At 44.0% G+C, this 13,288-nt stretch overlaps 1 non-coding gene across 1 annotated transcript; it reads right to left on the reverse strand.

Moving 5' to 3' along the window:
* Positions 1–12,668: 12,668 nt before the first annotated feature.
* TRNAA-UGC (transfer RNA alanine (anticodon UGC)) lies at positions 12,669–12,741 on the reverse strand. The gene has a single exon. It is a non-coding gene; the product is annotated as a tRNA-Ala (tRNA).
* Between the last annotated feature and the right edge of the window lie 547 nt (positions 12,742–13,288).

Genomic DNA, 13,288 nt, shown 5'->3' on the forward strand with positions numbered 1-13,288 from the left:
TCCCAGGAGCTGGGGGTAGGAACAGTGGGTTTAAGCGAGCACAAGGTGTTTCGTTGATCATCGGGACAACTAACTCAATTATTCAGGGGCTAACGATCCAATTTGTGTTTAATCTAAGCCTCTGGCACGAGCCCTTTCTCTCTCCTGCTGCCTAACTGAAGAATTTTGCTCTCCAGCGTGCAGCTAACCAAACATGGCCACAGGAAGGTGTGAAATCAGAGACTCTTACAGCTGGAAAAGATCTCTACATCACTTAGGAAGGCTTCCTACTAAGTCCAGGGTTCTTTTCAGAGCTGCTGTATCAGAGAGTTGTGCAGAATCAACTTGAATACCTCTAAAGACAGGGTACTCACTACCTGGTGGGGCATTTCCCCTGAGAGTCCATTCTACTGCGACACAATTTGAGTTGTTAGAAGGCTCTTTCTTATATTAAAAACAAAATCCACCCCTTTGGAAAAATCCAGCGGTGACCCTCAAATCTGGTTGATCTTCAAAATTATCTGGGATGCTTTTGAAAAGAGAGTCTGGTGGGAGTAAAAATTTTAAAAATTTATAAATGGTGTAAGTATCAAGAAACAGTGTGACGTTATCCACTAAACACATGCACACCTAGGGCCTAACAATTCTACCCTTGAGTGTACACCCAGCATAAATGTTTGCACATGTACACCAGAGACCAACACATTCTCAGCATTATTCACAGTAGCCCCAAACTGCAAATAACGAAGCAAGTCCATCAACAGTAGAATGGGTAAATTTTGATGCATTCATAAAATTGAATATTCTGGAGCATAGCTGTCCAAAAGCATTTTCTGTGATGATGAAAATTCTCTGTTCTACTGTGTCCAGTATGGTAGCCATTTGTCCTACGAGGTTATTGAAATGTGGCTAGTGCCAAAGAGGAACTGAATTTTTTATTTTATTTAGTTTTAATCAATTTAAATTGAAATAGCCACATGTTCCTAATGACTGCTGTATTGGCTAGCACGGTGTAGTGGACTGAACGGTGAAAAAGAACAGATTCTAACTGTGTGCAATAATATGGATGAATCTCATTCAGTAAAAGAAGCCAGACCCAAAAGAATGCACACAGTATGACTGCATTTATGAAATTTGCAAATAGGTAAAATTAGACTAAATGTTTAGGGATGAAAAATTAAACCACAAGTTTAGGGATGAGTGCTTAAGAAGTCCAACTCTGTACGGGAAGAAAAACGTAGGGCCACAGGGGAAGCTTCTGGAGACTGGCCATGCCTTATTATTGCAACTTTCTAAAAAATGCAGGTTTGCTTCAGAGGAGGCAAATCTTTTTAAATATCTTATTCCCTTTTCTGTTCTTTATTGGATAAGTTGCGCTGGACATCGTGAGGCATTTTTTCCAGTTTCATTGAGAAATAGTCGGCATACATCACTGTGTATGTTTAACGCACAGAGCATGATAGTTTAATTTACATATATTGTGAAATGATTAACACAGTAGGTTCAGCCCAGCATTCTTCTCTCAAAGATACTATAAAAGGAAAAGAAACAAGGAAAGGAAAAAAGGAAAAAAAATGTTTTCTTTGAGATGAGAACTCCCAGGATCCACTGCCTCAACAACTTTCCTGTGTATTGTACAGCAGTGTTAGTTATAGTCACTATATTGTTCATTACATCTTCAGTACCTATTTATCTTATAACTGAGAGTTTGTACCTTTTGGCTACCCTCCTCCATTTCAACCCCAAGCCCTCTACCTCTGATAACCATAAGTCTGATTTCTTTTTCTATGAGTTGGTTTGCTTTTTTATTTAGATTACACATATGAGTAAGATCATACAGTTCTTGTCTTTCTCTGACTTACTTCACTAGCATAATGCCTTCAAGGAACATCCATGTTGTCAAAAATGGTAGGATTTCCTTGTATTTCTATGGCTGAATAATATTCTATTGCATATTTATATACCACATCTTCTTTATCCATTCACCCAGCGATGAACACGTAAGCTGGTTCCATGCCTTGGCTAGTGCAAATAATGCTGCAGTGAACATTGGGGTAGAGATATCTTTTCAAGTTAGTATTTTCACTTCCTTTGGGTGTATTCTCAGAAGTGGAAGTGCTGGATCATGAGGTAGTGCTATTTTTAATTTTTTGAGGACACGCCATACTTTTTCCCACAGTGGCTGCACCAGTTTACATTCCCACCAACGGTGCACTACGGTTCCTTTTCTCTGCATCCTTGCCAATATTTGTTATCTTTTGTCTTTTTCATGATGGCTGCTCTAACAGATGTGCGGTGATAGCTATCTCATTGTGGTTTTACTTTGCATATCTCTAATGACTAATCATGTTGAGCATCTTTTCATGTACCTGTTGGCCTCTTGTATGTCTTCTTTGGAGATGTGTGTTCAGGTTCTTTGCCGAGTTAATTGGGTTATTTGGTGTTTTGCTATTGAATCGTATGAGTTATTTATATGTTTCAGATATCAATCCCTTATCAAACATACAATTTGGCAATATTTTTCCCATTCTGTAGGTATTTTTGCTTTGTTGATGAGTTTGGGGGTTTTGGGGTTTTTTTTATTTTTTTTGTTTGTTTGTTTGGCTGACCATAATCTTTTTATTTTGATGCAGTCCCTCTCTCCTTCGTTTTTTATTTTGTTGTTTTGTTTGCTTTTTATTTTGTTGCTTGTGCTTTAGGTGTCATATCCAAAAAATTATTACTAAGACCCATGTTAAGGAGCTTTATTCTTATGTTTTTTTCTAAGAGATTCATGGTTTCGCGTCTTACATTTAAGACTTTAATCCATTTCAAGTTAATTTTTGTTGGTGATGTAAGACAGGTCTACTTTTTTTTCCAGTTTTCTTGAGAAATAGTTGACATATATAATCATATGTGTTTAAGGTATACTGCAAAATGGTTTTATATATATATATATATATATATATATGATTTCCACAATAGGTCTATTTAGCATCCATAGTCTCCCATGGATGCAATAAAGAGAAAAGAAAAACATTCTCTTTGTGTGAAAATGATTAGGATCTACTCTCTTTTAACAACTACTGATTATTTTTAAAGAAGATCTCAGAAATTACCAAAAGAAAGACTGATCCATCCAAGTGATGGCATCTCTCTGCAGCTGCCTCACCTTCAACATGTTTCTAAACAACATTGTGACAATATTACTTTCCTCATATGCATTATTTATACCACTTCCTTATCCAGAAAGGAAATGAGGCTGATTACCATTATAAACCTATTACTCTACATTAGAAAAAGAGGCAAGAGGCAAAAAGTTAGTGATTTGACTTTTATAATTTTTTTTAAAAAATCAGACATAATAACAGGACCCCTTTCTCTACTATATGATGCCTTAAATGATTTTTAAAATAAAAATACATATGTGAAATTATTTTTATGTGACTTCATTACAATTCAGAAAGGTTATTTGCTCAGAAAACTTACTGCATATAACATATTGAGAGAATCATAATGAAAATTGGACTTTTCACTTCAATCAAGTCTCTCCCATGACCTTCATATCAACCCTGAAGCAGGCAGGCAGGACCACTGCTCAGCACAGCTCCAAGGCCTCCGTTGGCATGCAGTCACATGCCTCCTGGAGTCTTCCAGTACAGCCATCTGTGGCAACCTGACAGGCTGGGCAGGTTTTCTTATTCCCATTCTTAGAGAAAGAAACTGAGGGCAGGAGCAGCACCAGGTCTCATGCCCACATCTCCGGGCTCCAGCTCTATGCGCTTACGGCCACAACACCAGCTGCCCCAGTGGCCTCTGTCAACAGAGCTGGGCTTAAAGTCATAAAGATGCCCTGTGAAGACCCACCGGGCAGTGGGCAGAGACTAGCCTTCTTTAGGAATAGGGAAGGCCCATTTAACACCAGGGAAATGGGCTTTCGGCCATTATGGTGGCCTCCGTGGCTGGCTTCCAAAAACCATAACAGGAGGCCAGTCGAGTTTAGAGCAACAGGAAAAGAGCCTGTGGAAGGCGTGGGGAGAGAGAGCCAGACCGCACGGAGCACATTCAGTGAAGGCAGAACAGGGCATAATTAAGCCTAATTGTGTAAGCGCTTGCCATGATTTCATGAGAGACGGATGCCAAGGTCTTGTGTTCCCTTCCATTCTGTGCAGCCTACAGATCTCCACCTGAAGGTCACCCTCATTAACACTGCCCCCAAAAGCCACCCCCTCCACCTCCAGCTGTTACACTAATAGGACCTTCTACCTGCGCCCGGGCACACTAGACCAGCGAATGCACGTGTGTGGGGGCGTCAGTAAGTGTGGGTGCCCGGGTGGGGATCATGCTTGAGTGCGGATGCCTCTGTAGTTGGACATGTTTCATTTTCTTCTGGTATTTTATGTGCTCACACAGTCAAAATTAATGGAATCAGACTGAGGTTTGGATGACATCATGCTGGTGACTCACATCGTGATAGATGGATAGATGTTCCCCCCTCTGCATGCCTTTCAAGGTAACCTTGATTTGTCACACAGCCGCTGGGGCATGCCAGGAAGGGGACTTTCTCATAGATATTTGGCTTGGCCATTCACAGAGAGCCATTCTGGCCTGTGGGGAAGAAGGGGAGCCAGGAGAGGGCCAGGAGCAAAGGCTAAGGGTAGTCCTCCCCAGGGCTGAAGGGTGAGCTAATTAGAGGGGTCAGTTCCTGGACCAGCCAACATCCTTCAGGGATGGGGACGTCCCAGGGGCAATCTCAATGCAGACTGAGTTGTTCTCACTCGGTGGAGGTGACCTTTCTTTAACAGCATTTTTATTGCGCACCTTCTCCCCCCAGGAAAGTGAACGGGTACTGAGGGGAAATGAATGGTGAGAGCAGCTGGAGAGCATCGCAACAACAGAACAGGGGGGCAATTATGCAATCATTTCCGCTACTCAAATGTCTTGGAGGGACATTTTCTTTGGGGAAAATGCAAAGGAGAGAGGATGACTCACACTCATATTAAGACTCAACTCGCCTGGGAATGCGTGGGTCCAGAGGTCAGACTGACACGGCTGGATGACCTCAAATTCTCAAAGTCCAAAGGTAGACACAGTGACCTTCTTTTCTTTCTCTTCCTGATTAGCGTTTTCCATCTTTGCACCAGATCCTTCCTCTGCCTGAGGTTTGTGTTCCTTTGTAAAATTTCAACTGCAGACATAGGGCCTGGTTTAATCAAGCAATCCGGGTTGTTCCAAGTGAGCTGCTTGTTGGCTTGTTTGGGGGTTTCTTGGTTTTATTAAATGGCACACCCTGCCTGAGTACGCACGGGGCAAGCAGTCAGCCTTTGCCAGGCTTCGGGGCATCCCAAGTTCACCCTCACCACCAGGTAGACAGGACATGGAAACTTAGACTTCCAGAACGGGAAGGCCTCTTCTTAACCATCTGATCCAGTCTCCTCTCCCGACAGGTGAGGACACAAAGAGGTGAAATAGTGACACAGGTAGTGGGGGGCGGATAAAGTGTGAGAGCTTTGGGTCCCCAAAACCATCAGCACCAGCGTGGAGCTCTTCCTCACTTAACTGCTCTAGGTTCTTTAAACGCTCCTCCATCTGCTCAGCAGATATGACAACACTCATCATTAACAAAGGGTAAGGATCTCCCTCTGGCAAATCCAGAAAAAAATGCCAAACTCAGGGAGCAGGTAAATCATTTGAAGATGAGCCCCAGAGGATACGTGTAAGGAAAGGGGCATGTCTGCTTCACAGGCAAGACCAGTGGTCAAGGCCAGAAGTCTTGGAGAGCTGGCTCCATCAGTCGGTCCTGCATCTGATACGTGCTCTCATCACTCTGAGACAAGACCTCAACCTCTGCTTCTCCCCTGGAGGACACAATAATATCAGCATCCCCAAGGCAGTTCTCCCCAAGCCCTCCCGTTTCATCTTCCCGTCACTTGGTCACCACCCCATTCCTGGCTCCATGCTACAGGAGTCTTTGCCTCTCTGCTGCTCGGGACCTCTGACCTAAAACCACCCCCACTCCATCTTCCCTGGACCTCACCCCATTCTCTGCACCTGAGCCCATCCCCATATGTCAAAATCCCCACTCTCTTTCTAAGACCCTTCTCAAGTGCCACGTCCTCCCTGAAGTCTTCCTCAGTTCCTCCACTGGAGCAAATATTTCCTTTCTCCTTGCATTTTTAACCCTGTGTACACCCATTATCATGTGATAAGTAGCTCCCCCAGCAGAGATGAGTCAGTCCATGACGGCATTCTTGAAGGGCAGCCCCTGATCTGGATCAGCCATCTTGGCGGCTCTGCAGTCTTGAGTGTGAGAGTCAATCGTGTCCAGCCAGGTCACACAGAACAACATACATACATTTCTTTCACTTGGGATTTTATGAAAATGACAAATGGATTGGTCAAAAATGAATTTATGCAAACTCCAAGGGGAACCTGTGCTTATGTTCAACACATACCTGCCTAGAAGGAATTATAAGGCCATGGGGAAGCTATGATACCCGCCTCCAGTTTCTCCGCCCTGGGGAGCAAGGAGAGAAAACCGCATCGATGGTAGCTGAGGAAGAGCCCTGTGTGCTTAGAGTCTCTTCCGCCAGGCTGCCCTCTGAGCCGCGGATCCTCTTTCTTCGGGCCATTGACGCTGAGAACCATCCAGGTTGGTGCCTGGCCAGAGCACTCTCCTTGGTACTGCTGGGTCTCCAACATCCGAGCCCTCGAGTTGGCTTTCCTACGTAACAGATCCGCACACCTCTGCAGACACGGGAGCTAGTCAGCACCGCCATGTGTCACTTAAAGGCCAACGTGAAGTCAGTTACAATATCACTGAGCATGTTCTGCCTTTAATAATAATAATAATGATGATGATGATAATAATAATAATAATAGTAACAAGTGTTTGTCCTCTCATCATTTATAAGGAAGCTCCCCTGCCATTATATCTTTATATTCTCACAACAGTTCTATGAGGCATTAGCTACCCCAATTTACAATTAGGTATCCCACTTTACAGCTGACAAAACCAAGGCCAGACAGGTTAATAGGATCTGCATATGATCATAGAATACGCGGCAAATCAGAACACAAGCCCGGTCCTCAAATCCCTGATACCACGCTGCTTTCTCTCTGCAGCTTCTTGTATCTCTCTGTCCCCAAATTATAAAGCCCCCTCGTAGCACTCCACACACTGATACCATCTCTCCCCTTTTGTCCTCCTCAGGGCATAATGAGTCCATATGCCTTTTAATCCAGATTCCGCAGAAACTTACCGATGACCTGCTATAGGGCTGCACTGGGGTAGGCATTATGGGACTCAGAACGTGGTTGTAAGTTTCCCAAGACTCTTGTGCCAAAAGTAAATTTATCCCCAAATCTTATGGACTGAAAGATAGTCAAGAACCTATCCATCCACACCCCCACAAGGGATATTATCATTTTGGCAGAGAAATCCTGAGACCAACAAACTCAACCCAAAAGAAAGGACTCTTAGTGATGGAAATTCAGGCTCTGGAGTAGGTCAGTTGGGGACACATATGGTTTTTGGTTGCTTTCCAGTTTTTAAAGTAACCCTTTTCCCTCTCTTTGTATATCACTGTCCACTGGATATCTGCCGCTCTGACCTCCAAGCACACACCCCTGAGAGAAGGCACTGCTCCCTGCAGTGACTGGACATAGCATTCTTTATTCCTTTATTCCCTAAGACCTATCCTATCAGAATCTGGAAGGATCCTCAGGGGCTGGGCTGCCAAGAAAGCTCTCTCCAAGGGCAAGCAGGACATCCCTGAGGTGCCTCCCTGCTCTCCACAGCCCCTGCCAAGAGCTCAGTCTTCTGATTACAGGAAGGAGCTGCTTCCTCCTGTTTCCTAACCAGAGCCCTCCTCTGACCCTAATAACAGGGCTGTTGAAATCAGCGATTCCATTTATGCAGCCAGAACCACACAAGCTGAAATCAGCAGGTCAACCACAGAGCTGCATTTAGCAAGGGCAGGTAAGACTGAAGGAGAGAAACGACTGAGAATGGGGAGTGGGGAGGCATTCAGCCATGAACTTGACTTCGTGCTGTTGTCCAGAGCCAGGGCTGAAGATCAGTTTCACGCTCCTTGGCAGTAACACCCACATTTAAGTTGGTCCTATCATCCTCTGTGAAGATTCTGTTCTTTTCTGACTTTATCATTTACAAGCGCGTTTGCCCACAGCATCTCATTTAATCCTCACAGCAATCCTGGAAGGTGAGTGCCGTCATGGGATTCAGAGAAGCACGGCGCAACTGTGGAAAGAATCAGAGCCTGGGTTTCAATCCTAGTCCTCTTTCCACTGGGCCACTCTGCCCTCCAGGTAACACAAGCCTCCACTCGAATTCTACCTCGGGAATCAAGAGAATCCGGTGCCCCACTCTTCTCTGCCCAGGTGACAGTTTCTAGGACAGTGAGACCGAGGTGGATTGGGGCCCTTGTTCTTTTAAACATGCACCTGAATGGCTTGTTCCCGCTCTTGGATGTGCTGGCAGCAGGCCTGCCGACTGTTGAGGACACGCAGGGAAGTGCCCTTCTCTCCGCTGATGACAGCTGTTCATCGCCCAGGGTAGGCAGAAAGGGCATGGCCACCACAGACAGTCCGTCTGGCAAGCTCATTCAGGTCAGAAAGAATGGCTTTAGATCAAGCACTCTAAAACCAAAATCATCTTCGCAGGAAAACATCCTTCACACTCCATTGCCCCAACAATTCTGTACCTCAGTTCAGATTGTTCAGTGACCAGGGGATAGAATAAGTAAACAATGCTTCATGGCGGCAGGAAGCGACATCGCTCAAACTTTAAAATCCTAGCAGGCAGCATTTCTCGAAGTGTGTTCCAAGGATTCTCCCCAGGAAGAGGTTTGACAGGGGTTGACTCGTGTCCCCCTTAAATACGTTGAAGTGCTACCCCGGTACACGTGGGTGTGACCTTATTTGGAAAGAGGGTCTTTGCAGATGTAACCAAGTTAAGATGAGGTCATACTGGATGCCGTAGGATGGAGTAAGGCGGGCCCTGAATCCAGTATGATGGATGTCCTTATAAGAAGAGGAGAGACACACACGAGGAGAGCACCCTTTGACGGTGGAGGCAGAGCTTGGTGTGATGCGGCTGCAAGCCAAGGAGCGACTGACAAGGATGGTGATCACCACCGGATGCCCAGAAGAATGCACTGAGCAGATCCTCTCCCAGAGCTTTGGAGAGAGCACCGCCCTGCTGACACCCTGATTTAGGGCTTCTGTCCTCCAGAACAGGGAGAGAACTGTTGTTTTATGCCACCCAGTTTACGGAACTACGTTGCAGCTAGCAACCCAAGCTTCTAAAAATGATGGGTTCCCTAGTGCCTTTTTGTTAAGAATCCCACCATAAACCAGTTAAATCATCATCTCTGAGGGGTGGGTACTTTTTAAGTATTTCTTTAAGTCTCCCAGGAGATTCTGACACAACAAACAAAACTGGAAAGGTTTCCTTACCTGTAAGTTTCCCAGCATGGCTAACAGGCTGTAAATTACTAAGAGAGGTATTTAGGAGGCAGAATCTCTCAAGCATGTTTGACCTCAGAAACATTTTCTCATTGAGCACCTTCTTCAAGACACATGCATAACAAGTTGGAAAGCATGGATATCTTTTATTGGGTTTTTTATGGTCTCGGTGAGTGATTAGTGTAACACCTGCTTTGAAACCTTTCCAAGCCAAGATTACTGCTCTGATGCTCTGTCTTACAGAGCGCGGCCCTCTTTCACCCATGTGCGCGTGTTCTGGAATAGATCAGCTCTTCTCAGGGAGGAAGTGTGAAAGCACTAGGTCCTTCTTGCCAGTCACGTTTCTTAAATAGACTCTTTGATTCTCATTAGTAAACCTTGAAGCTATCCTCTGTCTAGTTGATTGCCAAAGCATATGGCTGTGTCTTTAAATGCTAACAGTAGCTAGCCGTGCTCATTCTCATCAAGGCTCATCTTAACTTGGTTACAGCCTGTGTTCGGTCTGTGTCAGGCAGAGTTGCAAAAATACCGTGTGTGTGTTTGTGGCCACACACCCACATTTGTTTACACAAGCCGTCCCAAAGCTCATCATGCATTCTACGATCTCACTAAACAAGTATTCTTTTTTTATTAAAGTATGGTTGACGTACAATGTTGTGTTAGTGTCAGGTGTATAGCAAGTTGATTCAGTTATTTATATATACATATTTTTTCTTTTTCAGATTCTTTTCAGGTTATTACAAGATGTTGAATATAGTTCCTGGTGCTATACAATAAATCTTTATTGTTAATCTGTTTTATGTATATTAGTGTGTATCTGTTAATCCCAAACTCCTAATTTATCCCTCCCCTCCCTTTCCCCTTTGGTAACCGTAAATTTGTTTTCTATGTCTGTGAGTCTGTTTCTGTTTTGTAGATAAGTTCGTCTGTATCATTTTTCTAGATTCCACACATAAGTGATATCATGTTATATTTGTCTTTCTCTGTCTGACTCATTTCATTTAGTATGTTAACTTCTAGGTCCATGTTGCTGCAAATGGGATTCTTTCATTCTTTCTGATGGCTGAGTAATATTCCATTTTGTGTGTGTGTGTGTGTGTGTGTGTGTATCACACATCTTCATCCAGTCTTCTGTCAATGGACACTTAGGTTGTTTCCATGTCTTGTCTGTTATAAACAGTGCTGCTATGAGCATTGGGATGCATGTATGTTTTTGAAAGAAAGTTTTCTTCTTTTCCAGATGTATGTCCAGGAGTGGGATTGCTGGATCACATAGTAGCTCTAGTTTTAGTTTTTTGAGGAAGCTCCATACTGTTCTCCATAGTGGCTGCACCAATTTCCATTCCCACCAACAGTGTAGGAGGGTTCCCTTTTCTCCACATCCTCTCCCGCATTTATTATTTGAGACTTTTGATGATGGCCATTCTGACTGGTGTGAGGTGATGTCTCATTGTAGTTTTGATTTGCATTTCTCTGACAATTAACAATGTTGAGCATCTTTTCATGTGTCTTAAACAGGTATTCTTAACCTATAGTTTATGGATGGAGTGGGGTCCATGAATGTAAAGAGAAAAAAAAATGGATCTTTAGTTTTTCACTAACTCCTTTGAATTATGAATGTAAGCAACAAACCACAAGTGCAGGAATAACAATACTAACTACTCCATCATGAGCAAAATCACAGACATTCATATCATATCACATTACAGGGGTTGCAGGTATCTCCAAATATCATTTATATTCATCATTTCTTGAAAATTACCATGGTTGTTAGATCTGCTGATAGACCTTGTTATTTAATACGTGAATGATGAAATTCAGGTGTTATTGATTACACACTTATTTTGTGTAATATTTTAATAATTGTTTCTCAGTATAATCCCTGCATTTAAAATGATTCCCTGAATTTTTTTAAAAAAGCATCATTTTGCTTTATAGGCATCACCTGACAGCCAAGGGGGTCTGCGTCACAAAAATGGTGAGGCACCCCTGTTCTAGGTCACCCTCAGTACATACGGATCTCACCTAGGAGACTTGTTGAAAGTACAGAGTCTTGGGTGTTATCCTCAGAGAATCTGATTCGGTTGGTCAGAGGTGAGACCCAGAAATCTATATTTTTAAACCTTACTGTGAGACACTGTTACAGATGGTTTATGGACTGCATTTTGAGAAATAAAGTGCCCTAGGTATTCTTAAATTCATTCTTGGGTCAAACAAGACCATCAGAGTCAAGCCCTGGAGTAATGCTGTTTGCACTCATCTAATTATTTCAGGGTTTATACTTCACTAGGTCAGTGGCACATTAGGAAGATGTCGTAAGTGGTGGCTGTATGAAATTTGATGCTGTCCCCACTGTCAAGATGCCCTGAATGCTGTCATCCTCATCACAGCATATTTTTACAGAGATCCCTGGTAGAATTTTTATGGCTCCTGAATCAGAAAAAGTTGTACTACTTCTAAGCAGTTTTTTTGATTTTTGAACATTATTAATCCTGAGATGGTTTTCCTCTTCACACTGGCCATGAGAATCTGAAACTCAACTTGACGTCTTATCTCTAGAAGTCATTGAAAATATAGGCTATGCATCTGTGTCTAAATACTGTTTTGAATGACGTCAGCGATTCTTCACTCAAAGCATACTAGAAACTTCCTTTGCTATTACTGAGAAGCATTGTTACAGCAGGAAGGAAAAAAAGAAAGAAAGAAAGTGCCAAGGCTCAGCCTCTCAGCTGCACCATCCACCACTGAGTCTCCTAGCAGAGAGAACAGAGGAGAGGGTACATTTTCAAGTCTCACCTAGCAGGTGGGTATCAAATGCCGCAGCCCTAAAGGGATCATGGCATAAAGTTTATATAAATAATAAATTTGCAAATTACTGATAAAGTAGCCAGACTATGCTGTCCTGAGCGGCTGATGCTTCCACAGGCTGAAGCAGAGGGGAGCAGGCTGGTGGGGACCCGGCCTGTGAGCCCTGCAGCCCACCCTCCTTCCCGTTCCACAGCCCCAGGCCGACAGGATGATGGATGCAGGAGAAGTGGAGATCAGGGTGCAGCCCGGGAGGGGTTGCTATTCATGAGGGATCCCCACCTCTCATGGCCGGGTGCCAGAACTGTCTAGGACAGTCCCCTAAGGTCCCTGCAGCCCAGAATGATGGAGGATCGGGCCCCACATGTTCCTGCTCTCCACTTTCTTTTTTTGAAGGGAGGGTAATTAGGTTTAAATAATGGAAGTACTGGGGATTGAACCCAGAACCTCGTGCATGCAAAGCAAGCACTCTCCCACTGAGCTATACCCTCCCCTGCCTTGTTCTCCATTCTTAAATGTACTTGACAGAGAGCCAGGAGCTCTAAAGAGGTGGTGATTCAGAAAACAGGTGCCTTAGCTAATCCTAGCACAGATCCATATCAGAAGCCAGGTGGAAACACCTCACAAAAAAGCAGGGGTTACTTTCCCAGGCCACAAAAGCAGGTATGCACATATGGAATTTTCTGAAGCTTCCATTACTCAAGTCATTTTCTAATCCACTTCTCTGTTCTGCCTGCTAGTGAAAGTTTACTTCTAGCCGGTTCATAGTCTTCCAGCCCAGTGGGTGTGTTCCTGTCCCCTCCCTGTGTCACTGGGGTGTCCCTGTTCCAGGATGCTGGGGGTAGTGTCTTGGTCAGCCCAGGCTGCTATAATAAAATGTCACAGGAGAAGGGGGCTGAAGCAAAGGACACTTCTCACAGTTCAGAGGCTGGAAAGTCCAAGATTGAGGTGCCAGCAGATTCAGTTCTCAGTGAGGGCCCTCTTCTTGGCTTCTAGATCGACACCACCTTGCTGCAACCTCACATGGCCTCTTCAGTGT

Source organism: Camelus dromedarius, chromosome 36 (assembly GCF_036321535.1).
Source record: "Camelus dromedarius isolate mCamDro1 chromosome 36, mCamDro1.pat, whole genome shotgun sequence".
Classification (NCBI taxonomy): domain Eukaryota; kingdom Metazoa; phylum Chordata; class Mammalia; order Artiodactyla; family Camelidae; genus Camelus; species Camelus dromedarius.